At 53.1% G+C, this 27,863-nt stretch overlaps 2 protein-coding genes across 4 annotated transcripts in view; one reads left to right on the forward strand and one right to left on the reverse strand.

Annotated features, from left to right (window-relative positions):
* Positions 1-21,041, reverse strand: part of LRFN5 (leucine rich repeat and fibronectin type III domain containing 5) — a 77,805-nt gene extending 56,764 nt beyond the window's left edge. For all 3 annotated transcript variants that reach the window (XM_083612783.1, XM_083612782.1, XM_083612781.1), the window contains exon 1: positions 20,277-21,041. The gene's annotated coding sequence lies outside the window, so the exon portion shown is untranslated. The remainder of the gene's footprint in view (positions 1-20,276) is intronic.
* LOC310763462 (cytochrome P450 2H1-like) overlaps positions 1-27,863 on the forward strand; it is a 338,072-nt gene that overhangs the window by 68,430 nt on the left and 241,779 nt on the right. The window lies entirely within an intron of this gene.

Below are 27,863 nucleotides of genomic sequence, written 5' to 3' on the forward strand. Positions count from 1 at the left end.
CTAGATCCCACTAGGCTAGCCAGGCCCCTCACACCACCATGAAGTCCCACCAGAGCTGCTCCCAGCAGCAAGAGCCAGCCAGCCAGAGGCCTCTGCAAAGGCCACAAGCAGGGCATGGAAACAGGAGAAGCCACACAGATATACTGCTAATCTACAGGGAAGCTCTATTCAGCAGTCTTGGATACTGTCTGTTATAGAATCCTAGAATTGTAAAGTTAGAAGGGAGGAGAAGAGTCATTTAGTCCAACCCCCTATAACGCAGGAATCTCAGCTAAAGCATCCATGACAGATGGCCATCCAACCTCTGCTTTAAAACCTCCAAGGAAGGAGAGTCCACCACCTCCCGAGGGAGTCCGTGCCACTATGGAACAGCTCCTGCTGTCGGAAAGTTCTTCCTGATGTTTGCTTGGAATGTCCTTCTTGTAACTTGAAGCCATGGGTTCAAGTTCTACCATCCAGAGCAGGAGAAAACAAGCTTGTTCCCTCTTCCACGTGACAGCCCTTGAGATATCTCTGAAGATGGCTCTCATATCTCCTCCAAGTCTTCTCTTTTCCAGGCTAAAAAAAAACCAAGCTCCTTCAAGCACACCTCATAAGGCTTGCTCTCCAAGACCCTTGATCATCTTGGTTGCCTTCCTTGGCACACCTTCCAGCTTTCCCATATCCTCCTCCAACTGGGGTGCTGAGAACTGGACACTGGACTCTAGGTGTGGCGTGACCAAGGCGGAATATTCAATGGATCCAAATGAAAAGAAAGGAGATCCCAGCTAAACATTAGGAAGAACTTTCTGCTGGCAAGAGCTATTTACCAGTAGAATGGACTCCCTTGGATGGTGGTGGACTGAGGTTTTCCAGCAGAGGCTGGATGACCATCTGTCAGGGGTTCTTGAGATGTGATTCCTGCATTGCAGGGAGTTGGACGAGATGACCCTCAAGGTCCCTTCCAATGACTCTATGGAACAGGCACCTCACCATGAAGAGGCTTGAAGTCCAAAACCAGCACTTGGAAAAATTGCAGATAAGGGAGAAGGCTTCAGACTTCCTCTGGGAAATGTTTGATTGCATGTCTGGGGCAGACAAACACTCAGAAACATGGTCTCTCAAGAGTTAATCATAGAAATGTAGCCTTGGAACCTGGGACCCTGAGCATCGTTGACTCCATCTCCCTGCAGTACACAAAATCTCATTTCTTGTCATTTGAACCCATTGGTTTAGGTCCTCCCCTCCAGAGAAGGAGAAAACAAGCTTGCTCTCTTCAGCCTACAAGATATTTGAAGGTGGCTCTCATGTTCCCTCAGTTTCCTCTTCTCCAGGCTAAACACACCCAACTCCCTCCACCTCACATGGCTTGCTACCTAGACACTTCATCTTCCTGGTCGCCCATCATCTTGGATGAAGCAAGAAGGACACTGACAAACTGGAACGTGTCCAGAGGAGGGCAACCAAAATGGTCAAAGGCCTGGAAACGATGCCTTATGAGGAACGGCTAAGGGAGCTGGGCATGTTTAGCCTGGAGAAGAGGAGGTTAAGGGGTGATATGATAGCCATGTTCAAATATATAAAAGGATGTCACATAGAGGAGGGAGAAAGGTTGTTTTCTGCTGCTCCAGAGAAGCGGACACGGAGCAATGGATCCAAATTACAAGAAAGAAGATTCCACCTAAACATTAGGAAGAACTTCCTGACAGTAAGAGCTGTTCGACAGTGGAATTTGCTGCCAAGGAGTGTGGTGGAGTCTCCTTCTTTGGAGGTCTTTAAGCAGAGGCTTGACAACCATATGTCAGGACTGCTCTGATGGTGTTTCCTGCTTGGCAGGGGGTTGGACTCGATGGCCCTTGTGGTCTCTTCCAACTCTATGATTCTATGATTCTAAGCAGCAACTGGTCCCCATCCCCTTGCCTGCCTGTTTAAAGGGGTCTCCCCAGGTTTAATAGTTTGTTAATTTGATTAAACATTAGGAAGAACTTTCTGATGGGAAGTGGTGGACTCTCCCTCCTCAGAGGTTTTTAAGCAGAGGTTGGATGGCCATCTGTCAGGGATTCTTGAGATGTGATTCCTGCATTGTGGGGACTGGGAAAATCCCTTCCAACTCTACAAGTCTGGGATTCTATGAACAAGGTGCAGAGATGGGGATTCTAATCATCACACAACACATCATGGAGACAGGAGGGCTTCCATGTTCCTGGCAGAGTTCCCTTACTCACCCCCAGAGGAGCCACTAGCAGCATTAAGCCCCCCCCCCAATAAGTTGGGCTCAGAGACTCAAGGGGTGTACTGCCCTCTCCCCACCCAGAGCAGCCCCCATCAGACCTCAGATGAGATGGCAGCCCAGCCCAGACCCCGTCTGGAGATTACAGAACAGAACAAGGATCATCATTGCAGAACTTTAATCTCAGATCCAATTACATTTTTTAAAAAAACAAGTTTGATTCGACCTAATTATTATTAGGCCCATTTTAATCAATCCCAGCACCCTGAAGGAATCTATCTCCCCCTGTCCTTTTTTCAAAGAGGCAGATCAAACATCCGAGCTGCCAGACCACAAAGGGCTTTGAAAAATAAGCGGCCTTTTCTGGAAAAGGCAGAAAACAGAGAAGGGGCTGGGCGGGGGACGCGAAAACCTTCCACTGATGTTGAAAGGCCCTTTCCCAGGAAAAGTATTAGTTGCTCCAAAGGGGCTTGTTGATTGGTTGGTTGGTTGATTGATTGATTGATTGATGATGCTTCCATGCTGTTTTCCCAAAGTGGCTTACAAACAATAACTAACCATAAGAGAACAACCTAAAGAGTACAGCATAAATCATATAATATAATTAACAAATCATCAGTAAAACAACTGCAATCTACAAAGCGCTAATAAACAAACCAGCAACTAAAAAACAGGACAAACATCACAACTGCAGCATAAACTCATATTCTATTATTAACAAACCATGTTTTTAACCTCCCAAACAAGACTGTTGGCTCCCACTAATACTCTCACTGCATGAAAGAAGCAAGTCGAGATTTGTATCTCGAGGCAGATCAAGGTCCTCCTTGCAGGAGGCGGCCTCTGTTTGTGTGTTTGAGTTTCTCCAGCCTGGCCTTTATGGGCCTCCTGGTTCTAATGTTCTTAACTCAGCGCTCTCTTCATCTGAGCCTTTGAGATAGGAGACACACACACAGCTCTGGCACAGAGACGAAATCTGGTCGGGAGCAATGTTCAGGCAAAGGCTTGCTAAGGGATGACTCTGTGGTGGGACCCTTGGCGGGGGCTCCAGCTAAATGGACCTTTTCCTCCCACCCAAAGGCCAGGGGTCCACGAACACTGGCTGAAACAGCTCCCAGTTCAAACAGGGATCCATGGAAGACCACTTCCAGTTGCAGGGATCAAGCCTGCCCAGTGCCCAGAAGGCATCTCAAGACTGAAGGGGCAGCCTAAGAATGTAATAAAAGCCCTGCTGGATGAGGCCCATGGCCCATCTAGCCCAGCATCCGGTTCCCACAGAGGCCAACCAGATGCCTCAGTGGGAAACCCACAAGCAGGATTCGAACACAAGAGCAGCTCTCCCCTCCTGCAGTTCCAGCAACTGACATTCAGAAGCATGGCTGCCTCCGAATGTGGAGGCAGAGCAGAACCACCCTAGCTAGCAGCCATCAATGGCCGTCCATGAATTTGTTTAATCCAATTTTAAATCCATCTAGGTGGGCAGCCATCACTGCCTCCTGTGAAGTGAATTCCTCAACTTAACCAGGCGCTGCATGAAGAAGGACTTTTTCTTTCACAAGCTCTGGGGGTTTTGCTAGCCCTCCTCTAAGTGTCTGACCACAAATGGGCAGCTTCTGCCGGTGCTCAGTCAAGATTCTGTATTGCTTCCCCCAAACACAGACATACACACTAATAATAACAATAACAATATAATAATAATAATAATAATAATAATAATAATAATAATAATAATAATAGCAGCAATCCCCTACCCATCTGACTGGGATGCCCCAACCACTCTGGGCAACTAACTGATACCCAGGTATGCCAGAGATTTTAAAGATTGCTGGAATGGGATGGCCAGTTGTGCTGTGTGCACAGACACAATATTTAGAGCCCAATGCAAAAATGAAGTGCAGATTCAGTGCCAAGACAGCTTCCTTTTACCAGCCCCACCCCAGGCTCTTGCTTTGGTGAACCTTCCGACTGATGAAGGTATTTTGTGGCATTAGATGTGCCTTAGGACAGCCTCAAATCCGTTCTGGAGAGTTCATCGTCTCATAGAACGGTGGGGTTGGGAGGCTTGCAGGAATCTCCAGCATCCACGACAGAGGACCTTCCAACCTCCAAGGAAGGAGACTCCACCACCTTCTGAAGATGTTCGCTCTGTGGGGAACCCAAGGACAGATTTGTGAGGGAGCCAGAATTCTTCCTCTGACAGGATGTTCCAGTGGCGGGACAAATTAAAAGGGGTGGGAGATTTTCCAAAACAAGAGTGGCCATCAAACCCCCAACCATGCAGGAGAAGGGAACCTTTTTCTCTGTTTCACTTATTTGGAGGGTTTTGGGGGGCAAAAAGGCTTTTAGGGGGCACAAGGAGGGCTAGCAAGCATCATCTTGGGAGACAAGGCCTTTGTCCCCTGCTGGGGCAGTGCCTGGTCCCTGGACCACTAGCTCTCGACTCTTCAAGCCACTTGAAGAAAGAGGAGGAGGAGGAGAATTCAGGAAGCTGTGGCTCTCAAGTCTGGCTTCCGGTCTTCCTTGGCCAGATGGCCGGACAGGGCAGGGTGTGGGCGAGCGGCCCAGTTCCTTTATTTATCTAGGAAACTTACACAACCCTCAGCTTTGCCTGGAGATAAATTCAGGCACTAAGTCACTGCCTGCAGCACAAACACAAAGGGCACAGCTAGGCTACACATCCGCCAGCCCAGCCCCCAGAGGTGGTTTGCTGAGACGCCACCCCCTCCTGGCTTCGCCTTCGTGATTCCGCTACAATTCTTGGCTCAAGACCAGAGGAAGATCTGCTCAAAGCCAACCGCCAAACCAGGAGCGTCACGGGTCCAAGATCCCTTTTCCTGCATCCGCCCAGAGGCCTGCTCATCACAGCCAAGTGTCCAAAGTGTGACCCACATGGGACCCACTCTGGACTCGGGAAAACGTTTGGTGGGCAACTCTAAACTCATTGCAGTTAAGGTATCCAAAGCCCTTTTATCCTGGTTTTTTGGAAGGGCGTTCATAGGTGGTGGGGTGGTTTGAGAGGAGTCAGCCCACCCATGCTTTGCAGGGCGGCGTGTGCCAAGGCCTGCAAGGGAGGGGAAATCACGAATTGTTGGTGCTTGCCACATGGAACGCCAACACGGCAGCTTCTCAACATCGCTGGTGACAATTCCCACCAAGCCACACAAATTCCCCAGTTGTTGTTGTTGTTTAAAAACAACACAACCCTTTTTTACTTGCTTGCCTTGGGTCTCCTTGCTTTCTCATTCTGCCTAGGAGCACAGAACTCTCAAGGTGCCACACACTTCGAGTCAGATTTCCAAACAGGTGTTGAAACCAAGATGTGATTAAGGGGCAGACATGCCAGCACCACTTGGCACCAAGCCCTTTTCTTCAGCACGGAGGCTCCTCTCTCTTGCCAAGGGCTCGATCCTTTCCCCCTCCTGCTGGGTGATCCCTTTGTGGGAGGAAGGGAGGGAACAGACTCCAGCCAGCTTTCCATTTTCCAAAAGGTGGGCTGGGTGGGGCATGTGCTGGAGAAGGGGTCTTATGCTCAGCTCCTGCCTGTGGGCTTCTCCCTGGGGCATCCGATGGCCAGGGCAAGAACGGGATGCCCTACGAGGTGGTGCCCATTGGCCTGATCCAGCAGGCTTTTCCGATGCTCTGATGAAGAGCAGCCTGCATCTCCTCAGCCTGCTGCCAGAATAGCTCTCTCCATCTGTCATTTACCAGGACCTGCTCTTGCCGTTGCTACCAAGAAGGCCGCTTGCTCGAGCGCGTTGAGGAGCATGACGGCATTTCCCTTGCATAACAGCACCAGAATAGCCTGCTCTTCTGTGTTTCCATGAGAATCATAGAACCGTAGAAGGGTAGAGTTGGAAGGGACCCCAAGAGTCATCTAGTCCAGCCCCCTGCAATGCAGGAGTCTCCAGGACAGATGACCATCCAACCTCTGCTCTCCAAGGAAGGAATGTGAGCATCAGAAGAGCCTGCTGAAATAGGCCAGTAGTTCACCTGGGTCCTCATCCTGCTCTCACAATGGCTGAACAGTTGCCTGTGGGAAACCAGCAAGCAGGATCCGAGCACAAGAGCCCTCTTCCCTAGCTAGGTGCCCTTGATAGCCCTCCCCCTTGCCCCTGCCCCTCCCTGCAGGCCAAGAGACAACCAGGAGCAGTTGGCACCATTGAAGAAGCTTTCTCCCTTGCTTGGGGGGCATGAAATTGTGCCATGTGCCCCTTTCCAGGTGGGAGTGCCCAGCACATCGCTCTCAGGGATGACCAGGGATCCCTGAGGCCCACCATACCAGTGTGATGTGGTGGTTAGAATGTCAGACTAGGAGTGAACTGGGTTCAAATCCCACCCAGCCTGAAGCTCCTTGGGTGACCCTGGCCCAGTCACTGCCTCTCCGCCTAACCCTACCTCGCAGGGTTACTATGAGGATCAAATGAGAAGGAGGAGAGCCATGTACACCACTTTGAGCTCCTTGGAGAAAACGGTGGAATATATATGCATTCAATCAATCAATCAATCAATATAATGATATATCTGCAATTAGCCTTTAAGGTGCCATAAGACTAACTCTGGTAGGCAATTTACACACACATGTTCTCTGCTGCGAAATTCAAAAGCCTTCTAACATCTGCCAGGCAGAAATCTCTTTTAAATTCTGTTTTTGAACCCCTTGTAAAGTCAGAAGTTGAAATCAGGCTCATGGATTACCTTAAAGGGGTAGAGGACAGTTAGGAAGCAGCCGGTGTCCAGCTGCACCTAAAATACCAGGTCTCCAATCCATTGCCCAAATACAATGATTCCCCAAGCTGTCTGTGGCTTCACCTCTGATCCAAGGCCCACAATTCCTCCACCAACTGTCACTGTGAAGCTGCACTTAGTGGGCTAAAGGGTTTCCAGCCATTTCTACATCCAGCAAAAAAAACCGAGTGCTCTTGCAACCCAATCTTGAAAGTTGCCCAGGCAGGAATTCCAGTATGACAACCTGGCTTCTCCAGGAGAGGCCACCCTGTTCCCAGACAGGCTGAGGCACAGCAGTGCAGCTGGCACCAGGAAGAAGTTCTCCCTCAGGTTTCATCTAAATCCTCTTTCTTGCCATTTGAGCCCAGCGGACTTCGGGTCCAACCCTCTGGGAGATCTCAGGGTAGTCGTGAAACTTGCTCTCACTCTCCATCCCACATGAAGACAGGCGGATGCCGTGCAGAAAGGAGGTTATGGCATTCGCTTCCCATTCCCCCAAAGAGAAGCCAGGAAGAGTGACTCAGACCTGTGGGGAGGGACCCACGGCAGCCACAGCCCACCTGCCAGGATGATGTCATCTGCGGAGTCTTGCATTGCAAAGGAGAAGCTCATGACTGTTCCAGGAAAGGCAACCTCACAGGCACTGATGAACAAAATGGCTCCTGAGAGCCAGAGTGAGGCCCCACCTCACAAAGGCCAGCACCTGACACAGCAGGGAAGGCAGGCAGCAAGGGCAGCTTGTGGGTCCTGGGTGGTGCCCAGAACTGGACACAATATTCCAGGATCAAGGCAGAAGAGAGGGTACCATGACTTGGTCTGGACACTGGACTTCTCTTGATGCAGCCTAGAATAGCATTCGCTTTCTTCTGCTGCTGCATCACACTGTGGGCTCAGGTGAGGCTTGTGGTCCACCAAGACCCACAGACCTTTTCTACATGTACTGCTGGTAAGCCATGTTAAGGAAAATTCTGGGTTGAGAGGATACTCAACAGCCCAGCTCGTCGGGCAGAGCCTGTGGGTCTATACAGTCAGAAAGGAAGGAAGTTCCAGCCAAATATAGGAGCAAAACAGCAGTCAGTAGACCACAATCTTTACTGTTGCGCAACAGCTCCCCCTAGGAGTAAGAACCCCAAGCATGGGGTGACATCCTCTTTTAAACCTTCCCTCTTTCCCCAGAATACACTTCGAGCAGCATCATTGACACATCGCCTCTACATCACTAGCATGTCACAAATGGGGAGGGGTCTACAAGGGTTACACAAGTTCAACATTAGGTCACTTTCTCAGACACCTTTTCCAACACCTCTCAAGTATCTCCGAAAGAACAATAAAACTCTTTACATCTCCTTGCCCTCAGGACTTATCTGGAGGTGGGCTTTCAGAACACCTGACTTGCTCAGCTGCCTCTGTAGATGTCCACTGTTGCCCCCTTGGTCACTCCCTGGGTGGAGTGCTCCCTGGGGTGTATGTGCTCTCACTTTTGGGGAATTATGGCGGGATGCCCTCTTCCTGCTGCCTACATGACTTCCTGCTTCTTGGTTCATGGAGGGAGGTGGAGCCCAAATTCACCTTTCTTTAATGGTAAAAATGGCGTTGGAATGAGGAGAGTTGGTTAAAGAATGGATTTTCTACGAATTTATAAAGCTAGGTATCTTCCCTGAGCTGTCAAGTCAAAAGGATACATTCAGGCATAATATTTGTAACATTGTAACAACTTTAAAGATGTGGGGGGGGGGGCCATGTCATTTCCATAACAGCCAAGTATCTTCTATGTGCGCAACTGGTTCTTCCTGCTTGAGTGTAAAAACTTGCATTTCTCCCTACTGAAATCCACTTTGTTAGTTTTGGCCCAGTTCTCCATGACATGCAGCTTTTTATAAACATCTATCATGCTGCCTCTCACTTGCCTTTTCTCTAAAACTAAAGAGTCCCCAATGCTAGGAGAGGGTGTTACGAACCACCTGCCCCAAGTGGCTATTGGAGCCATGAGACAAGCAGGTTGCAGGACGGCAGCAGCCAAAGACCCACCGAGGCCACGACTCCGGGGCTCAAGCTTAGAGACTTCGCCACCAGCTTCCAAGAGCAAGCCCACGTCTCCAGGGCCATCCACCTGAACTCCTCTCTGCTTCCCTGATCTCCCCCATGCATTGCCGAGAGAGGACCATCTCAGGATGGCCAGAGGAAGCTGCAACAACCATTCATCTCCTGCTGGAAGCCCCAGTGGGAAGTGGCCTTTCGTGGGGGCCCCCAGTGCCATCTCCCTGCAACCTGATTTTTATCAGAGCGAAATCCCAATGTTCTTCTTCCTCACTGGCACAAAACCAGTGATCAGGAAAGAGATCGGAGAGGCAGGAAGTTGCATACACAGAAGGCAACAGATTCTCCTTCATTGGAGGTTGCTGAGCAAAGGTTGGCTGGACTAGATGACCCTTGGAGTACCTTCCAAATTCACAGATTCTCTGTGGAACAGCATCTGAACTTACAATTTCATATTCAAGGTAAGCAGCGAAGGAAGAAAGCGGAGGCTGAGCAGGCAGCCGAGTGTGGAGGATGCAGCGGTGGGTCTTGATCCGCTGGGATAAAAAATAAAAATCCCATTCTCAGGCCTAACTCAAGGGTTACAAAATAGTCTATAAATATGGGGAATAAATCCCATTTAAATGGACCTAAGAAGAGCCTGCTGGATCCTGGCAATGGCTCACCTACTCCAGCATCCTGATCTCCCAGCGGCCGAAGAGATGGCATTATAGAAACCCACCAGGAGGATTCAAGCCCAAGAGCCACCTTCCCTCTTGCAGCTTCCAGCAGGGGGTATTCAGAAGCATTTACTGCCCCCACCATGGAAGCAGAGCAGATCCATCAATATCCCTCTCCTCCTCCTCCTCCTCCTTGAATTGGTCTGATCCTCTTTTAAAGGCATCTCGGTTGGTGACCATCACTGCCTCCTTTGGGAGTAAGCTCCATAGTTTAACTCTGCTACATGAATAAGTCATTTCTTGGTATATTTGTCCGGAATCTTCCAGCTTCCTGGGATGTCCATGAGTTCCAGTGTTTTGCGAGATGAAGTCCATGCTGTGCACAATTTTACAAACCTCTATCCTCTTACTTGCCTTTTCTCTGTTTAAGATTAAGTCCCAAACTCTGCAGCCTTTCTCCGCCCCCATGATCATTCTGGCGGCCCTTCTCTGGACCTTTTCCAACTCTACATTCTCCTCTTTGAGGTGAGGCAACCAGAACTGGACACAGCATCCCAGATCTGGTTGCACCACAGATTTGCAGAACAGCATTCTGATATCAACAGATTTATTTCCAATTCCTTTCCTAGTGATCCCTGGCATGGAATTTGCCTTTTTCGCAGCTGGGTTGACATGCTGAATTTCTTGTCACTCCGACAATCCTTGGTTGCTCCTCCTGGCCTGCCCAGACTCAGGAGAGCGAGACCACGAGATGTGGGTTCAGGTGACCTTTCTCAGGTGAGAGGGGAAGGAGGAGAATTGGGGGTGAGCAAAGCAGCCAAGTCCTCCTCTCTGGAGGTTTGCATAGTGTGGGGACTGTTAAGGTGCAACCCAGACCTTCTCCAACATCTTTTTATAACTACAGCTGGCATGAAGAATTAGGAGTCAGAGGAACACTGAGCCGACCATCCAGCAAGACAATTCAAAGCACAATTTAACTATGGTTCAGGGGTTCCCAAAACCTTTGGGGGCCCCACCCCCTTGGTTCCACAAACTCATCCTCTACTGTACCCTACAAAAAGCATTCTTCAGAATAGCAGTTTCCACAACCAACTAAGGAAGGCACTAACTTCCTGACAGTAAGAGCTGTTCGACAGTGGAATTTGCTGCCAAGGAGTGTGGTGGAGTCTCCTTCTTTGGAGGTCTTTAAGCAGAGGCTTGACAACCATATGTCAGGAGTGCTCTGATGGTGTTTCCTGCTCGGCAGGGGGTTGGACTCGATGGCCCTTGTGGTCTCTTCCAACTCTATGATTCTATGATTCTAACACGACAAAACTCAAAACAGTAACCAATTAATGCAACAAAATGGATGCACTTGATCCGTCAGCTTTTCAAAGTCTGGTGGCCATTTACACCCCAAGCGTCCCCCTGCTGCCCCCTTGCCTCTCAGTGCCCCCCACTCATGTCCCATCACCCACTTTGGGAGCCACAGCTCTAGAACAAGCCATGCGCCTCACGAGGTCAGTGGGAGGACTGCCACATGCGTGCCATGGATGAGCATGTTTGCTGACAAATCCTGCTGAATCCAGCATGACCACAAATGCACAGACAGACACATCCCTGCTTGACTGCAGAACCAGGGCGAGGGCCCCCCAGAAAGCATAGGAGAATCACAGATAACACTGACGATTATGCCTGCCTAGATATTATTCTGATGGATAAGAGGAGCCACCCAAGATGGATAATCCCTTCCTTCACTCTCACAGCACAAAAGTATCAAAAAACGGAATTACGATGTGTTTAATAATAATAATAATAATGCACCCAAACAAAAAGAAATAAGCAGAAATATCTTTTTCTATTTCCCCTTTCAGCTATTAAGAGTGTATTGGTAAAATACACCCTGGAAAGTAATTCAGCAATGCACAATGACTACTGCAACAGTAGTGGTGGGGGTGGGGGTGCGCAATTCTGCAGATTTGCCATTTCACACAATATTTGCAGGTAAGAGATGAGATTCTCCCCATTTCACGGGCTTTAGATTTACTAAGGAAACAGATGATATTGTAAACAATCCATTTTCCTGAGGAGGATAAACTCAGAAAAGAGGCTTCGGAGAATGCCGGCACCAGAGATATTTCCATTTATTTCTTGATCTGTGGAGTCCCCACGGTGCTGCCCTTACAGCATCAAAGAACAATTCTTTTCAGCCAACAGGGCTCCTCTTGGCCCCCATCTCCCCACTGCTGCCCCCCCCACCAGATGCCCTGCAAAACATAGGCCAAGGAGGAAAGGGTCAGCAGCGGAGGAATGTGCATGCACCGGATGAAGAAACTGCTTGTGGCCCTCCCCTCTGCCCTTCTCTGTACTGCCAGTCATTGGGGATGCCAGTGGGGGGCTGGGGTCCAGCAACATCAGCCCCCCCACTGGCCACTCTGCTGGGGGGGCTGACAAGGAGACCAGAAATCATGCAGTGCCCTGGGGTCCCCACCTCTTGAGCTAGACCAGGGGTCAGCAAACCTTTTCAGCAGGGGGCCGGTCCACTGTCCCTCAGACCTTGGGGGGGGCCGGACTATATTTTGGAAAAAGAACGAATTCCTATGCCCCACAAATAACCCAGAGATGCATTTTCAATAAAAGGACACATTCTACTCATGTAAAAACACGCTGATTCCCGGACCGTCCGCGGGCCGGATTGAGAAGGCGATTGGGCCGGATCCAGCCCCCAGGCCTTAGTTTACCTACCCATGATCTAGACTGTTGTGTGATTCAGGCAGCCAAGAAGTACAAAAGAACACAAGAACAGCCTGCTGGATCCAGCTATCTAGTCTAGCGTGCCTCCTGTTCTCAGTGAATTCAGGATTAGGCCTGGTTGGCACCATTGGTCTCGTGAATTTGGGGTGTGGGTGGCTCTTAGTGGAAGCTGTGGTGTCTGAGTTGAATGCCTAGAGGTTCAGAACGTGACAAGAGCCCTGGTGGAGCAGACCGGGGTCCAACTAGCCAAGCATCCTGTTCTCACAAGGGCCAACCAGATGCCCATTATGGGAAACCCGCAAGCAGGATCCAAGCCCAAGAGCTCCTCTCTCCTCTCCTGGGGTTTCCAGCCACTGGTGTTTGAATGAATGAAATGTATTATGGTCCCAGACCAGATTCACAAACCGTACTAAGCGAACATAAAACACAATAGGATTAAGTTTGAATTAACAATCAACTATGACAATAAACAATACGAATATGACAGCCATTAGAAATGTGGTTTAGGTCTTAGTCTCTAAAATATTATCTAGAGTTTGCACCTGAGACCTTAGTCTTTGTAATAGCACAGCTTGTTCCCTCAGTTTTATGGCAGTCATGCAAAATTTGGCCCCCCTTGGCGTGATATCTGGATCTTTATCCTCTATCAGGGATTTTAAGAATTGAGGTTCAGACCCACTTGGAATTTTCTGTATAACAGGGGTGATAAAGACTGAGCGTATATCCTCATAAAAACGAGATCGTAGCAAGACATGAGAGACGGTTTCCACCTCTATCAGGCCAAGCGGCAAACTCGTTCCACATACGGTTTACCCACAGATCTGCCCTGCAATAAGGCAGATGGCAGCACGTTGAATCTAGCGAGGGTGAACAACAGTCTATATTTAGATATTTGTAATTTTGACAGATATATTGCTGGGGTAAAACCATCTTTGACTGCTGGGTGTTTATTCATCTCACTCACATGACACTGAAATTCTAGGTCCCAAATTTGTTGGCGAATTGAGCAGCTGGTTTTTGGCAGCCTTGTTGCCTCCTTGATCACTTTGGTGGCCCCCTTCTGAAACTTCTCCAACTCTACAGTGTCCTTTTTGAGGGGAGGCAACCAGAACAGTACAGTATTCCAAAGCCAGTCACACCACCGGTTTGTATAATGGCCCTATATTGGATTTTGCCACTGGTTATTAGATTTCACATGGTTGATTTTTGTGGTTTTTACAGTTTACGTTGTATTGGCATATTTATGGATTGCAACCTGCTCTGAGATCATTTGATACAGGGCAGGTTAGAAATGCAGTAGCGGCAGCTGACGTTATTAATAAATATAAGCTGCATTTTTTGCGCTCAGGTACCTCAAGGTGATTTCTTTCAGAGCAAACGCAACGGAAATGCTGAAATCAGATAGAAACAGCAAAGAACAAAAAATAAAATCCTCTTGCAGCAGCACATTTAAAGGGGGCAAGTCTTCCCTGCCCCCATGTGAAGAGTGAGCCCCATGAAGCCACAGAGAAGGATGAGGAGGATTAAACAAAGGGGGGTGGAGACCCCCTTGAAGGAGCAGCAAGGGAGAGGCCCAAGGACATGGATAGGGGAGCCCTCACAGGGCAGGGCGCACAATTGTGGCATGCAGCCCTGTTGGGAAGACTGCCACCCCCAGGTTAGAGGGCAAAGGGGCTCAGGCCAGGAAGGCAGCTTTGCTGAAAAAGATGGAGCTCACTTCTGCAGGAGGGCAGCGACCGTCACCAACTGGAATGGCTTTTTAAAAGAATTGTGCAAATTCATGGAGGACAAAGCTCTCCATGGCTCCTGGCCACAAGGACTCTGCTCTGCCTCCACAGTCAGAGGCAGAGATGCTTCTGAACACCAGTTGCTGGAAACCCCAGGAGGGGAGAGGGATGCTCTTAGGCTCGGTTCCTGCTTCTTGGTTTCCCATTTAGGGCATCTGTTTGGCCTGTGAGAAAAGGATGCTGGACTAGATGGGCCTGATCCGGAAAGCTCTTCTGATGTTCTTCAATCTGGTACCTGCTTTCAAATGAGTCACTAAGGAGCACTGGCGGAGGAACAGGGGTGTGGAGGGAGTGCACCGTCCCGGCGGCCACGCCCCCAGGATGTACACCACGCCCCCGCCTGCTCTCCGCCGCCACCCCCCCCCCCGCCAGAGCTTGAAGCTCTGCCACTGCTAGGGAGGTGGAGGGGAGCTACTGGATTTAGACAGATGATCTCTGTGAGGTTTATTGGCATAGGAAGAACACAATAAAGGTGGAGAGAAGGAAGGGGCCATGGTGGGATCAAGCTGATTGTTCTGTTCCATTACAAAATATCAGTTGGCTGGAAGGAGCCCCACCCTTGGCGTCAATTCCGGCTCCTTCTCCCTCAGCCCAGCCCTCCAAACCAAAGAAGACCTTGGAAGCTACAGGGACTTCTGGTTGGTCAAGAGGGGGAAAGGGATGATGGGCCTGATGCGGCTGCTTCTGGGCTCCTCACCAAGATCTCCTCAAGCCGGAGGAATGCAGAGAGAGAAGGGGCTCAGGGCCCAGAGGCAGGAGGGGGGTCAAGGAGAGAGGGAGGCTGGAGCCAAAGAGGGAAGCACGGGCACAACGCAAGGGATGGGACCTGTTCTCCTGCAACACTGAGTGGCAGGGGAGGGTCTGGGGGACCCACCACGGGGCATCTACCTTGCCACACCGACCCTGCCTGGGACTCTGATCAGAGATTCTTTAGTGGAGATCCCCGCACTGGACGAGGTTGGAATAGATGACCCTTGGGATCCCTTCCAACTCTCTGATTCTATGGCTGTTTTGAATGTGCATCATCTGGATTTGCCTTATTCTGTATTTGTATCATTGTGTTTGTATGTATTTGCTTCTAACGCCTTACGAATTTACTGTATGGTTTTGTGTTTTTATATTGTTGCAAACTGCTGTGATATATTTTTATGAAACAGTGGTATATAAATATTTTGTGTGTGTGTGAAGAACGTATCTGTTTGTTCCTGGGAGTTGCCCTGGGAGTCTTTTGGCGGAAAGGCAGCATGTAAATAAACAGTAACATAACCTAACAAACAATAGCTTCGCATGGACCCACAAAGCCATGGGCTCTGGAGAGGAGATGGCAACTGTCTCCTTCCTCCTCAGGTTCTGTTGCACCACTGGGAGCTAAGCCATGGTTTGCTTTCGTGTCACCTGCTTTTGGTTTGTCTGGAGTCTGTCAACCCACAAGCCCAGATTCAGAGGACAAGTTCTGCCAAACAATGACTTAGCTCTCAGCTGCAAAGTGGGCACCTTCTCCACTCTGAAAGACCACACCTGCATGCCCACATGAAGCCATGGTTGGGCTTAGCATGACAAACTGGGTTGGCATCTCTTGACTGTTTATGTGGTGCTGGAAGCTGAGGCAGGAGCCTCAACTTCTAATGCTCATCCTTTGGGGAGCACCAGCGGATCTGTAGCAGCCCTAATTCTTCAGCAAAAGGGTCCTTTTGATCCGAGAACAAATACCTTGTACTGCTGTAGTCCAGAGACATCAATCAACAACCAGGATAACAAATTGAAACAAGCACCTGCTCTCGTGTAGCTTCTCCCTTATTTATATTTCAAGATCTGCTCCTCTCCCATAAATGGAAAAGAAAAGCAGTGAGGAGGCCAGGGATTTTGCCAGGTTGGCTGGGGGGCTCAGCAGGACAAGCCTGTGACCCAGGACTGCTCTGCCCCCTCCTCTCTGGCCAGAAGGTTTGCTGCGATTCCTGCAGTACATAGACTAGACAAACCAACTCTACAATTCTGTGAACCTCTTATCTCCTCCAGCTCTCCCATGCCAACTCCCACAGGTATGATCCTTGCAGGTGTGTCTGCTTCCAAGCCCCTTGGTGGTGAGAGGACATCAGCACCCCAGACTTTGGTATAGCCATGCCTTGGGAACTCTGCACTGTCCAGGACAGACCACCACCTCCCATCTGTGAAACATTTCAGGCAGTGGGCAGGACCAGAGAAGTGGGGGCATCGGGACACCCCCACAGCCCAAGGATGCGCTTTAACTCATTTGATCCTTCCAGTTCTTCACAGAGCCTTTGCTCAAATCTTCATCAGCCAAACAGAAATCCAAAATGGCAGCTTCCATAGCCCCCCCTGGGAACTCAGCCTTGTAGGGCCACCAAAATGCCCAAGAGCCTTGGGCCCCTCTTCCCCTCCAAGCCACAAACTAGGACTCCACCAGTTGAAAAAGGAAATGCTCCAGTATTTGAAGGGGGTTTCTTTCGAGCTCTGGTCTTCAGCTGGTGGGGCAAGAACCACTAGCAGGTCATGGATTGATTTGAGCAGCAGCTCAAACAGGAGCATGGCCACCATGGAAATAGATGGGAAAGGTTAAGAAATGGGTCCCCCAATGCATGTTTGGGGGCACTGGGTTTTTTGAAGCCGGGGCTGGAAAGACAACTGTCATGGATGCTTTAGTTGTGATTCCTGAATTGCAAGGGGTTGGACTAGATGACTCTGATTCTATGCAAAGTGCACCCTGGGTCTGAAAAGGCTGAAGGCTGGAGCTGTAGAGGCTGCTTCCAAGTGTGATGTTGGAACTGGCTAGTCCACAAAACTGGCAAGATCCACGCTGGCAGGAACCAAGGTCTGATGTCTCTCCCTCGCTCTGGCCAATTGTGTGTCAAAGCCTCGCACACGTGACCCATAGAGGGGAGAGGCTCAGAAGCATTTCACGTCTCCCTTGAAATCGGCCTCAGGTGCCCAGAGCACAGCCCCCTTTCCACTCATTCTCTCCCTCTCTCACACACAGGTGCACCTCTGGGGCCAAATCCTGCCCCTTGCCTCCCCCATCCTCCCACTGCATGTGGTGCTTCTACAACCGCCGCACCTTTTGAACAGACGAATGCAGAGCTGTGAGGCCGGCACAATCCTGCAAGGCTTGTTGTTTTGTTCTGGAGTAGCATCTATTTCAGGCTCAAGGGCACGGGAGACACCGAGAGGAGAAAGCAGCCGCCACTACGAAGGCAGACTTTGGTCCTGCTGGGCTGAATCGCTCCTCTGACAACCGACAACCGCTGCCTGCCTGCCTGCCTCCTCCCCTCAGCCTCCAGCGGAGATGGTCACATCTGGGTATTCACATGTGGGCCTGAGCACCCCCAACCCCCAACCCACAAGTGCCCTGAGCCATTTGGCATATCCAAAGGCAGCCAAACACTCTCCAGGCAAATTCCCCTGGAAAGGACTGAACCATGTCCATATTTCAATTTCTTCTGGTGGGGTGGGGGCAGGGAAGACTTCCTTGCCAGGCCTTGTCCCGCTGCCCTATCTGGATCAGCACATGCTGCTCACACCTGCTCCAAATGACACCCACCCACCCCGCCGGCAACCGCCATGGCTGCTCCACAAGGGGCCAGCTCTCCTTGCCAGCAGACCTCGCCTACTTAACTGGGGCTCGGCTCAGCCTGCTAAAGACAAAGCTAGTCTAACGATTTTCCCGAGCAGAATGTTTGCTCTGATAGCATCCCCAAAGATTTTCCTATAAAACCAGCCCTGTTATCAAGCCCTCAAGCAGAAGGAGTATCGATCCCCTGGGGGAGAGGGAGGGCAAGCAATTGCAGCCAGGGAGACTTGCCCACATCCAGCTCTCCTTGCCCAGAAGGAGAAGAAAGGCTGGACTCCCCCTTGAAGGTCTCCTTGGTCAGGAGGAAGGAAGGGGCTTTGGGGGTCTCCTCCTCCACAACCGCCTTGGGGCTCCTTGGGCAAGTGGGGGTTGGTGGGGGCTGAAATGTGGGTGCCAGCCTTGTGGTCAATGTCCTCCCTCCACTGCCAGAGGCAGGAAACTCTGGAGGCTGCCTTCTCCTGAGTCTACCTTGGTCTTGTCTACCTCGGCTGCCAGTGATGGCTCTCCAAGGGTTCAGGCCAGGGACATTCCCACTCCCAGCTGGATGCTCCACCACGGGGACCATCAGGAGGCCCCCAAATGAGACCACATCCTGTGGAGAGAGAGTGCTGCTGCTGAGGTTGCTCTCAGGTCCTGTTTGCAGGTGGGGAGACCAGGATGCCCGACTAGTCAGGCCTCCACTTTGGTAGGATCTGGCAGCCAGGCTCTTCCAATACACTGCTACAATGGCAAGTAGCAAAGCCTTTATGTCTTAGGCCCTAAAATGAAGCAGCTATCCTCATGCATTATCAGAGCAATCCTTGCAACAGACCTGCAAGGGGCCACCTTTCCTATCCATATCGCAGCTGGGGGCCAAGGAAATACGGGCTGCCTAAGACCACCTCATACAGCCAAGGTGACATTTGGACAGAGGACTGGCCTGTCTTCCACCTTCCAACCAGTTGCTACTCAGGGAGTTGCTTATGTGGGGTCCAGGCCAACAGGCCATGGAGCTCTGTAGCATCTACACTGCTTGGCAGCAGACTCCCCAAGGGTCCAGGGTCTCCCTCAGCCCCTACTTGGAACCTTTTTCGGGGAAAGTAGGTGCTCGTCCCTTGAGCTCTGGCCTTTCCCCTGAGAATGTCCCCCTCCACCTCCTCTGGCCAAGCACATATCCCCAGGCCAGGAAGAAACCGGCTGGACATGAGGCTAAAACAATGTCCAGAGATACTAAGTACCCTTCCCCCACTTGGGGGGCCTCCTTGCCCTCCAGCCCCCCAACTTGCTCCAGAGCTCTGCAAAGACCTCAGACCTGCTCTCAGGGCCTGGAGGAAGAAGGGAGCTCCCACCAGCTCAATATTAAGGGTGGCCCCTGCCCCACACCAGCAGCCAGGAGGAAGAGACCCCGGCCCTACAAGCACAATTCACAAGGGCCTTACAGAAAGACGCTCCTCTCCACCCCCACCTCCCAAAGGGGGACAAGTGGCAGCAGCAGTTTAGGTCCCCAACGCCAAAGAAACAGGAGGGCAACTTAACAGCTGGAAACCTCTTTCCTCAGAAACGCGCCCCCTCCCCCCGGCCCCTCCTCCTCCAGGGAGCCTGCCATTTCCATGGCCATAGACCGGGGGGGGGGGGGATACAGCCCCCACCATTGCCTGGGCTCTGTCCACATCCTCCTCCTCCCGTCCCCACCCCCCAAAAAACCTGCCATTCTCCCCGCCCCCCTCCCGCTTCGGAGCTCCAGCGCGCCTTTCCAGGAGGCGCCCCACACCTTCGGAGAGCACCAGCAGGAGGGGGGCAGGAGCGGGAAGATCCAAAGCGCTGGGGGAGGGGCAGCCCAAAGACCCTCTCGCCTAGAAACCGGCAGGGACACCCCCCCCCCCGCTGCTGCGGAGAAAAAAATCTGCGCAGGCAAGAAGCGGAGCGAGTCCCCCAAAGGGTCCAGGTTTTTTGGGGGGGAGCCTAGATTCGGCGGCACGAACGGTGCTCCCCCCACCCCGGAGAAATCCCACCCACTCGGCGCCAGGCCCTTGGTTCTACGTGCGGGGAATCGGGGGCTGTCGGCTGACTCCTTCCCCCCGGTGCGGGGGGGGGGGCCGCTCCCGCATCCAGACCCTCCAAAACCGACCCTGGAGCTCCCCCAACCTGCCAGAGCCGCAGCGGCAGGCAAGCGGAGAAGCGAGTTCCGGAGCCCCGAAAACGGGGGAGGATTTGGCAGGTGGGGGGAGGGAGTGCTTTGCAGGAACCTCCATTCTCTCCCTGAACAGGACGGGGAGGGCGGGGGCGTCCTTCTGTTATAGAACCGGGAAGAAATAAGGAGGGGCAGCGCTCACCCCCTCGTCGCGCAGGAAAACCGGGAGAAGGGCGCAGCAGCCACACCTGGCCGTGCCCAGCGGGACCCTCCCCTCCCTTCCCCCTCCCTCCGACGGGGAGGGCGCGGGGAAACAGGCCCCCCATTGGGAAGAGGTGGCTCGCCCCCTCCCCTCCCCGTCTCCCAAACCCCTTCGCCCCCCTCCCCGCGCGGGGGCTGCAATGCAGAGAGCGCGAGCCGAGGCGCTTACCTGCTGCCTCCCGGGGAATCCGACCGGCCGCCCGGGGCGCTCCGTCTCCGGCGGCCGCCTTCCTCCTCCTGCTGCTGCTGCTGGCCGCCTTCCTCGTCGTCCGCCCGCTCCCTGCTCCGGTGCGCCGCTCACCAGGCGCCGCGGCAGGCGCCGCATCCTAGAGGCGAGAGGCGACGGCGGCCCCGGGCGGCGGCGGCGGCACAAGAGCGGCTGCGCTCGGGGCCGGAGCGCCCGGCTTGGCGGGCGCGCTCAAGCCGCCGAGCTCGCCCCATGGGAAGCGCGCGGGCGGCGGGAAGCGACTCCACCGGCCCGGGGGTGACCTTGCCCGGCCCCGACGCCCTGCGCGCCGCCTCGCCCGCCGCTCCCGCGATGCGCAAAGATCCCTCCGGGCGCGCCGCGCCCTCGCTGGCCCCGGCCCCCTCCGCCCCAGCGCCGCCGCCCCGGCCGCCGATCACATCCCCGCCGCCGTCGTAGCCGCCGCCGCCGCCAGGCACGAAGGAAAGAGCGCGAGCGAGAGGAGCGGGCGCGCCGGAGCCTCGGCCGGGCGCCGTTCAGTGGCGGCGCCGCGGGGACAGTGGCAGCCGAGCGCCGCCCGCCTGGGCTCCTCCGAGCGCGCCGAACCGAGCCTCTCCTTCGCCGCCGCCGCCGCCGCCCGCCGCGGCCAGCTCCATCCCCGGCGCCGCACCACCAGAAGCCCCGGAACGAGGCGGCTGCCGCCCGGCCGAACCCCGCTCGCCTCGCTGCCGCATGAAGCCTTGTGGCGGCGGCGGCGGCGTCTCCTCCGCAGTCCGAAGCGCGCCCGAGTGGCGGAGACGGGAAGCGTCCGGCGGCGCGGAGGGGCGGGCAAGCGGGCGGGCGGGGAGGGGGCGGCGCCGGCGCAGGAGCTGCGAGGCGGCGCCCGCCTAGCCCGGCCTCCAATAAAGGCGCCCGCCGCCCAGACGCCCCTCCACTCGGCGGCGGCCGGGGCTGAGCCGGGACGCACCGCCGAGGCCGTCGGGGAGGGGGCTGCCCTGCGTGAGCCCCCCACCCCCGGTTTCTTCCTCCGGGCGGTGCCCGCCAGTTCTGCCGCGACCACCGCTTCTTTTCTCCTCCCCGCCTTCACCAACAAAGAGACGGGGCGCGGGGTCTCGGTTCCGTCGGGGGCTGTTCCCTCTTGGATGGCAAGGACGGCGACGGCGGAGCTGCCGGGGCGCGGGAGAAGGTCCGCGGCGCCGCGCTTCCAGGCGACGGATGGAACGCCGTCCGGACGTCCCGTCGGAAGAGGATGGACTTTGTGGGGTGTCCGGCGTGGGGCGGGGGCGCAGGGCCAACAGCACGCGGGCCAGCGGTTCTGCGACGTGCTGCTGCCCTCCGGAGCGGGCCCGAGGGCAGCTAGCTGAGCCGAGAAGGGACGCGCTCCTCCCGACGGGGCTCGCGCTTTACCGGCCTCTCTCCAGCTCCGCTTCAGGGCGCGGCGCGGGCGCTTCTTCCGACGGCGGGGAGGCTGGACGGGAGCTCCGCTCCGTGGCAGAGGTGGCGAAGGGGTGCTGCTTCGCTTTCACCGGGCAACGGGGCCGAGGCGATCTGCCTGCGTGGAGGGAAAGCGGGCAGCAGGCCGGACTCTTAGCTGACAGCGGCGACATCCATTTAAATGTGTTTGTGGGAGTGGGGGGGTATTGATTTGTTCTTGTTTTTATGATGTGTGTTTTGTTCTCATGTATTTCTAAGTTGCAAACCACCCTGTGATCTTCAGATGAAGGGTGGCATACAGGTTTAATAAATAATGATATGATAATAAAGTTCATGGGCCTACCTTGCAGGGGTTGTAGGAGTACCGAGGGGCCTTGGAAGTTCTTTCAGAGCACAATCCTTTGGAAGTCACTGGTGGGGATGATGGCCCTGCATTGAAGGGGGTTGGACTAGAGGACCTTTTGGGTGTCCCTTCCACCTCTGCAATTCTGTGATAATGATTCTGTGCAATAACTGAGCGTCTCTCAGGCTGAGCTCCAGAGCCTCTGCGCAGCCCTCATCCCTGCCTGCTTGGCTGGCCTGAGGCAGTTGCCTGCTCTCTCTCCAAGGAACATGCTGGCTGAAACCGCTAGGCCAGCCACTCTCCCTGCAGTGTTGTCCCCTCATTTGACAGCTCAGGGCAGGGCTTGCATTGGAGGCCAGGACACCCAGGTCAAGGGTGACCCCCAAACAGGGCAGCAAATGGTGGCTCAAGGTCCTGAGGTCCAGGGAGATCCTTCCACTTCCCCACATCCCCCTGAGATATGGACGGTCTGCTGTCGCTGATGATGGTACTATGGAGCAGCCTGGAGAGGAGAAGGCAGCTCCCTGCACACAGGCAAGTCCTCCTTGGCAGGGTAAGGTAGAAAGTCCTGAGGTGTGGAGGAGCTCATCCTGGAGTTCTGCTGTGGCCTCTCCAGGGCTGAAGAGAGCCACCTTCCAAGGGGGGGGGGGTGAATACCTCTTGAGGCAGGAAATGGCTGGCTTGAAACTTGCCTCTTCCAGGAGGTCTCAAGCCTCTTAGACCTGGCCTCCTCTGACCTACCTTACAAGGTTGTTCCAATTGATATGAAGCACTCTGAACACTCAAAAGCACCCGAGGGACACTGAGGAGCTACATGCACCTTGTAAGCAGGTGACTCACCTGGGTGACTCACCCTCTGCTCCCTGAGTAAGTGGGAGATTCTGGAATAAGAGCCAGAAAGTGGGTGACCTCCTTCTCTGAGAAATGGAGGGGACCTATTGGCAACAGCAGATCCTAATGCAGTAGGCCAGGCAGGACTCCCTGTGGAGCAGTGGGAGAGCCAGTGTGGTGTAGTGGTTAGAGCAGGCATGGCCAAACTTGGCCCTCCAGATGCTTTGGGACAATTCCCATGATCCCTGACCACTGGTCCTGTTAGCTGGGGATGATGGGAGTTGTAGTCCCAAAACATCTGGAGGGCCAAGTTTGGCCATGCCTGGGTTACAGTATTTGTCTAGGACCTGGGATACCATTGTTTGAATCTCCACCCACCCAGTCAGCCATGAAGCTCAGCCTAACCTACCTTGTAGGTTGTTGGGGGGATCAAATGAGGAGGGGAAGAACCATGTGTGCCACCTTGATGTCCCTGATCTCCCAGGTCCTAATCCAACACTCTCTCCACTGAATCTCCAAACTCCCTGTTTGAGCAGTTACAATATAAGTTCTCCTCTTCCACGCAGAGAGATGCCGGCTTCTTAATTAGTTGGGAGTAGTGAGTTTTTAATTATTTGGCTTGGAATCGGCCTCTGTCCAACTCTTAATGCTTGTCTGTATTCTGAGCTGAAGGGAAGCCATACACCCTGTGCCAAGACCCAAATTTATTCTTCAACTCAAGATGCAAAAGGAGGTTCTGCAGTCCACAAGGAGCCCACCAGGCTCCTGAGCCTCTTAGTGAAATTTAGCTGCTGTGAAATCATAGAATTGTATAGTTTAAAGCCACCCCAAGGGTCATCTAGTCCAACCTTAAGTAATGAGGGAATCATAGCAAAATGACCCCTGACAGATGACCACCCAACCTCTGCTGAGAAACCTCCAAGGAAGGAGAGTTCACCATCTTCCGAGGGAGACGGTTCCACTGTCAAACAGCTCTGAGCATCAAAAAGTTCTTCCTGACGTTTAGCTGGAATCTCCTTCCTTGTCATTCAAATTCGTTGGTTCAGACCCTTCCCTCAGGAGCAGGAGTAAGCAATCTTGCTCCATCTTTCATGTGACAGCCCTGGAGATATTTGAAGATGAAATGATAGCCCAGAACATCCAGATGGACCCCAAATGTATGAAAAATCATAAAAGTGTCAACAAATAAATACCAAAACGGCCTGAGCCGTAGAACTGCCACATTTTCATTCACTGCCTCCCTTGTGCCTGGAGGCACCATTAGATGAAGAGAACTGATAGAAAGATTCTCCTGGCTGGACCTTTTGTGAAAGGATGACCCCGACTTCACATACACGCCGATATAGAGAAAAGAGCCAGCAGTGACTAGCGGGGAAATGGATTTGGGGGTCACAGTGGGCAGCTCAATGAAAGCATTCCCTCCCCCATGTGGGATGTGGCAGCCACAGAAAGGCAGGTTCTGTGTTGGGGGTTGTCAGGGGAGGGGGCTGCGAGGAAAACCTTTCGGTGCCGTAACGCCCTGATGCGCATCAATGGTGTGAATGCACTTGGAATGGCGTGTGCTCTCTGGCTCCCTGGCCTGAGGAAGGGATGGCGGAAGTGAAAAAAGTGAGGAGCCTCAGGGTCAGAATGCGGGGGGGGGGGCTTCCCCCATCAGAGCATGAGACCAACAGGCAACTGGGTCAGCCCTAAGGAGCCCACCTAGTCCAGCACCCTGTCCTCGCAGTGGCCAAAGGTGAGGAAGATGGAAATGTTTGCCGGGGAAACAAAAGAGAGGGATGTGAAATAGTACACAGTGGGGCTTTCCGCATCATGGGTTGAGTCAAAACTCCAGGACTGAGCTGCTCTTTTTATTGGCCCAAATTGCCCAGCTTCCTCTTTCTTCCTTTGGGTAAATGCATAAGCAAAAGATCCTGCTGGATCAGGCCAAGGACCCATGTCACCCTGCATCCTGCTCTCACAGTGGCCAGCCAGGTGCCCCCAGGGGGATCCCCCAAGCAGGACTCGAGCACAAGAGCAGCCCTCTCCCCACCCGCAGTTTCCGTAAAGACACCAGAAGAGCCTTCTGGATCAGGCCAAAGGGGGCACATCCAGTCCAGTGCCCTCTTCTCCCCCCAGAGCCTGGCACCTGGGACCTTCCACCAAGGAGTGAGTTTGGACCTGGGCCAGGGCTGATTCCAAGGGACCACATAATCCACATCTGCCCAAGACGCCTGACGTTGCATTGCAGAGCAGGAGGACCAGACAGGCTCCACTCCACAGACCAGGGTGGATCTATGGGCTCTCCATCCCTCACTCTGCCTGTAACTTGCAGAACAGGAGTCACTGTGAGCCTCAAGGAGACAGTCTATGGAGGCTGCTTTGCTGTTTGGGGGATCCAGTCCCACCCCCATAGAACACCTGCTCTGCATGCAGAAGGTCCCTGGTATGATAGGAAACGCCCCCTGCCTGAAACCCTGGAGAGCTCTTGCTGCCAGCCAGTGTTGGCAATACTGAGCCAGATGCACCATGGCAGTTTCCTGTGTTCCTACTGCCTGCTGTGGCAGCCGTCTGCCTCTCCATGGTGAGCGGCTCCTGCCGTGTGCAGCATGACTCAACGTGTTGAGCAGGGATGCTTCTCCACATGGTTGCGCAGATAGAGAGATGGAGAGGCAGAGTGGGGTCCACAAAGAAGACCACCAGCTCTGTGTAGTGGTGAGCTGGTGATGCATGCCCACAACTCCGCGTGATGAGAGGGAGCGTCCTGCAGGCTGGGATGGCATAGAATCAGAGAACTGCTGGAAGGGGCCCTGAGAGTCATCTACTTTGGCATCGCAGTAAGAACAACCTAAGAATCCCTTGCAGGCGGCCACCCAACCCCTCCTTAAAAACCTCCAATGAAGGAGAGTCCAACACCACCTGAGGTGGCCCATTCAGCTCTCGACTAGCTCTTGCCTCAGAATGTTCTTCCTAATGTTTAGCAGGAATCTCCTTTCTTGCAAGTTGAATCCATTGGTTCAGGTCCTGCCCTCTGAAAACACACTCACTTCATCTTCCATGAAGCAGCCCATCAGATATTTGAAGATGGCCATCATATCACCTCTCAGGTTCCTCTTCTCCAGGTTAAACGTACCCAACTCCCTCAACCGTTCTTCATATGGTTTGGTTTCCGGGCCCTTGATCATCCTGGTCGCCCTCCTCTGCACACATTCCAGCTTCTGCTTCCTAAATTTATCCTTCTTAAATTGTGGCACCCAGAACTGGACACAGTATTCCAGGTGGGGTCTGACATAAAACGGAATAGAGTGGGACGATTACTTCCCTTGATTGGACACTAGACTTCTGTTGATGTAACCTAGAATAGCATTAGCTTTTTTTTGCTAATGAGCACTGTGGGCTCATGTTCAGCTTGTGGGCCACCAAGACCCCCAGATCCTTTTCACATGTATTGCTAGCAAGCCAAGTGTCCCCCATCCTATACTTGTGCATCTGGTTCTTCCTGCCTAAGTGCAGAACCTGACATTTGTCCCCATTGAAATTCATTTTGTTAGCTTGCGCCCAGTTCTCCAATCTGTTAAGGTCATTTTGAACCCAAATTCTGTCTTTTCAGCATTAGCTATTCCTCCCAGTCTTCTGCAAATATTACAAACTTGCATTCCTATATTTTCAACAAAAGCATCTCTTTTCTCTCTGGGATGCAGTAGTACTCTGCGACCCGCCCTGAATTTTAGAGACATATATGGATAGATTTGTAACCATCTCGAAGTCGTATGAACTTTGAACCCAGTGCCACACTGTGCCTGAAGTGGAACTGAGCCCTGGCCACCATTTCAATGGGGTGCGAAAGGAGGGCGCCATTTGGGGTGCTTCTGTTGATGAATTTCAGAAAGCCACGTGTTTCTGCTCTTCTTCCCACCTGAACCAGAAGCTGCTGCTTTTGCAATATTATCCTGAAAGGAAATCCCTTCCAAATTCTGCTTCTCAGGGACTTGACACCTTGTAGGTGTTTCAAACTCTTGGAAGAGCCTCCAGCTTTGCTAGAAATCGGGAGCCAGGTGCGCTCTCTCTCTCTCTCTCTCTCTCTCTCTCTCTCTCTCTCTGCAGGAACTGTCAGAATCCTTCCAGGGCGCACTTCCTCCTGCACAGCCCACACCCGTCTTGGATATCCCCCCCCCCTCGAGAAGCCCCCCCCCATTTTCTCTTCCTCACAAGGGCCTCCCCCCCCCCCCCAGTGCCCTGATCTCTCTCACACCCAAGTTCTGCAAAGCTGAGATTTAGGAGACTTCCCACCCCAACCCCCCCATTTCTCTTCCAAAAGAGAAAATGTGACACACACACCCCCACACACCCGCCTCCTCCTGACGGCCTGCTGCCCCTTCTTGCTAGGAATAGTGAGAATGGCCGGGGGCGAAGACTTTGCCCAGTTCGGATTCCTTCTCCCCCGACGTTATCTTGAAGTTCCTCGGTCTGTAGGCTGGGGCCGCTGCTGCCTCGGAGAAAACCCTGCCCAACAGACGTGAAGCCGCAAACCAGCCCGGCTCCCGAGGAGACTCCCGCGGGGGAGGGAGCCCTCCCTGGCATCCCCTCTGACTGTTCCCTCCCTGCCCTGCTGCCCCACAGTTCCTGCTCTGCTCAGGGACCCCCTTTTTGCAGGCCCTGGTCGGGATACGCGTGTCCGCCCCCGCCCCGCCGCATCTAACCCCAGACCCGGTCACTGGGGGTGGAATATTCTCACGGAGAGGGGCCTGAAGACCTTGGCTGGGGGCGGGGGGTTGCCCACATATGTATATATGTAGTTTTATTTATTTATTTAAACTAAAACATGTTCACTTGGGGACTAGACGATCCTTTGAACTCTACAATTCTATGATTCTGCGAAAACTAAGATGAAGCCTACACAAATGCACACAGAGGGTACCAATTCGCGCTGCTTCACTCGCATTCCCTGAAAAAGGGATTAACTTATTTATTGAAGTTGGTGTTGT

Source organism: Podarcis filfolensis, assembly GCF_964270895.1.
Source record: "Podarcis filfolensis genome assembly, chromosome: 1".
In the NCBI taxonomy this organism is placed as follows: domain Eukaryota; kingdom Metazoa; phylum Chordata; class Lepidosauria; order Squamata; family Lacertidae; genus Podarcis; species Podarcis filfolensis.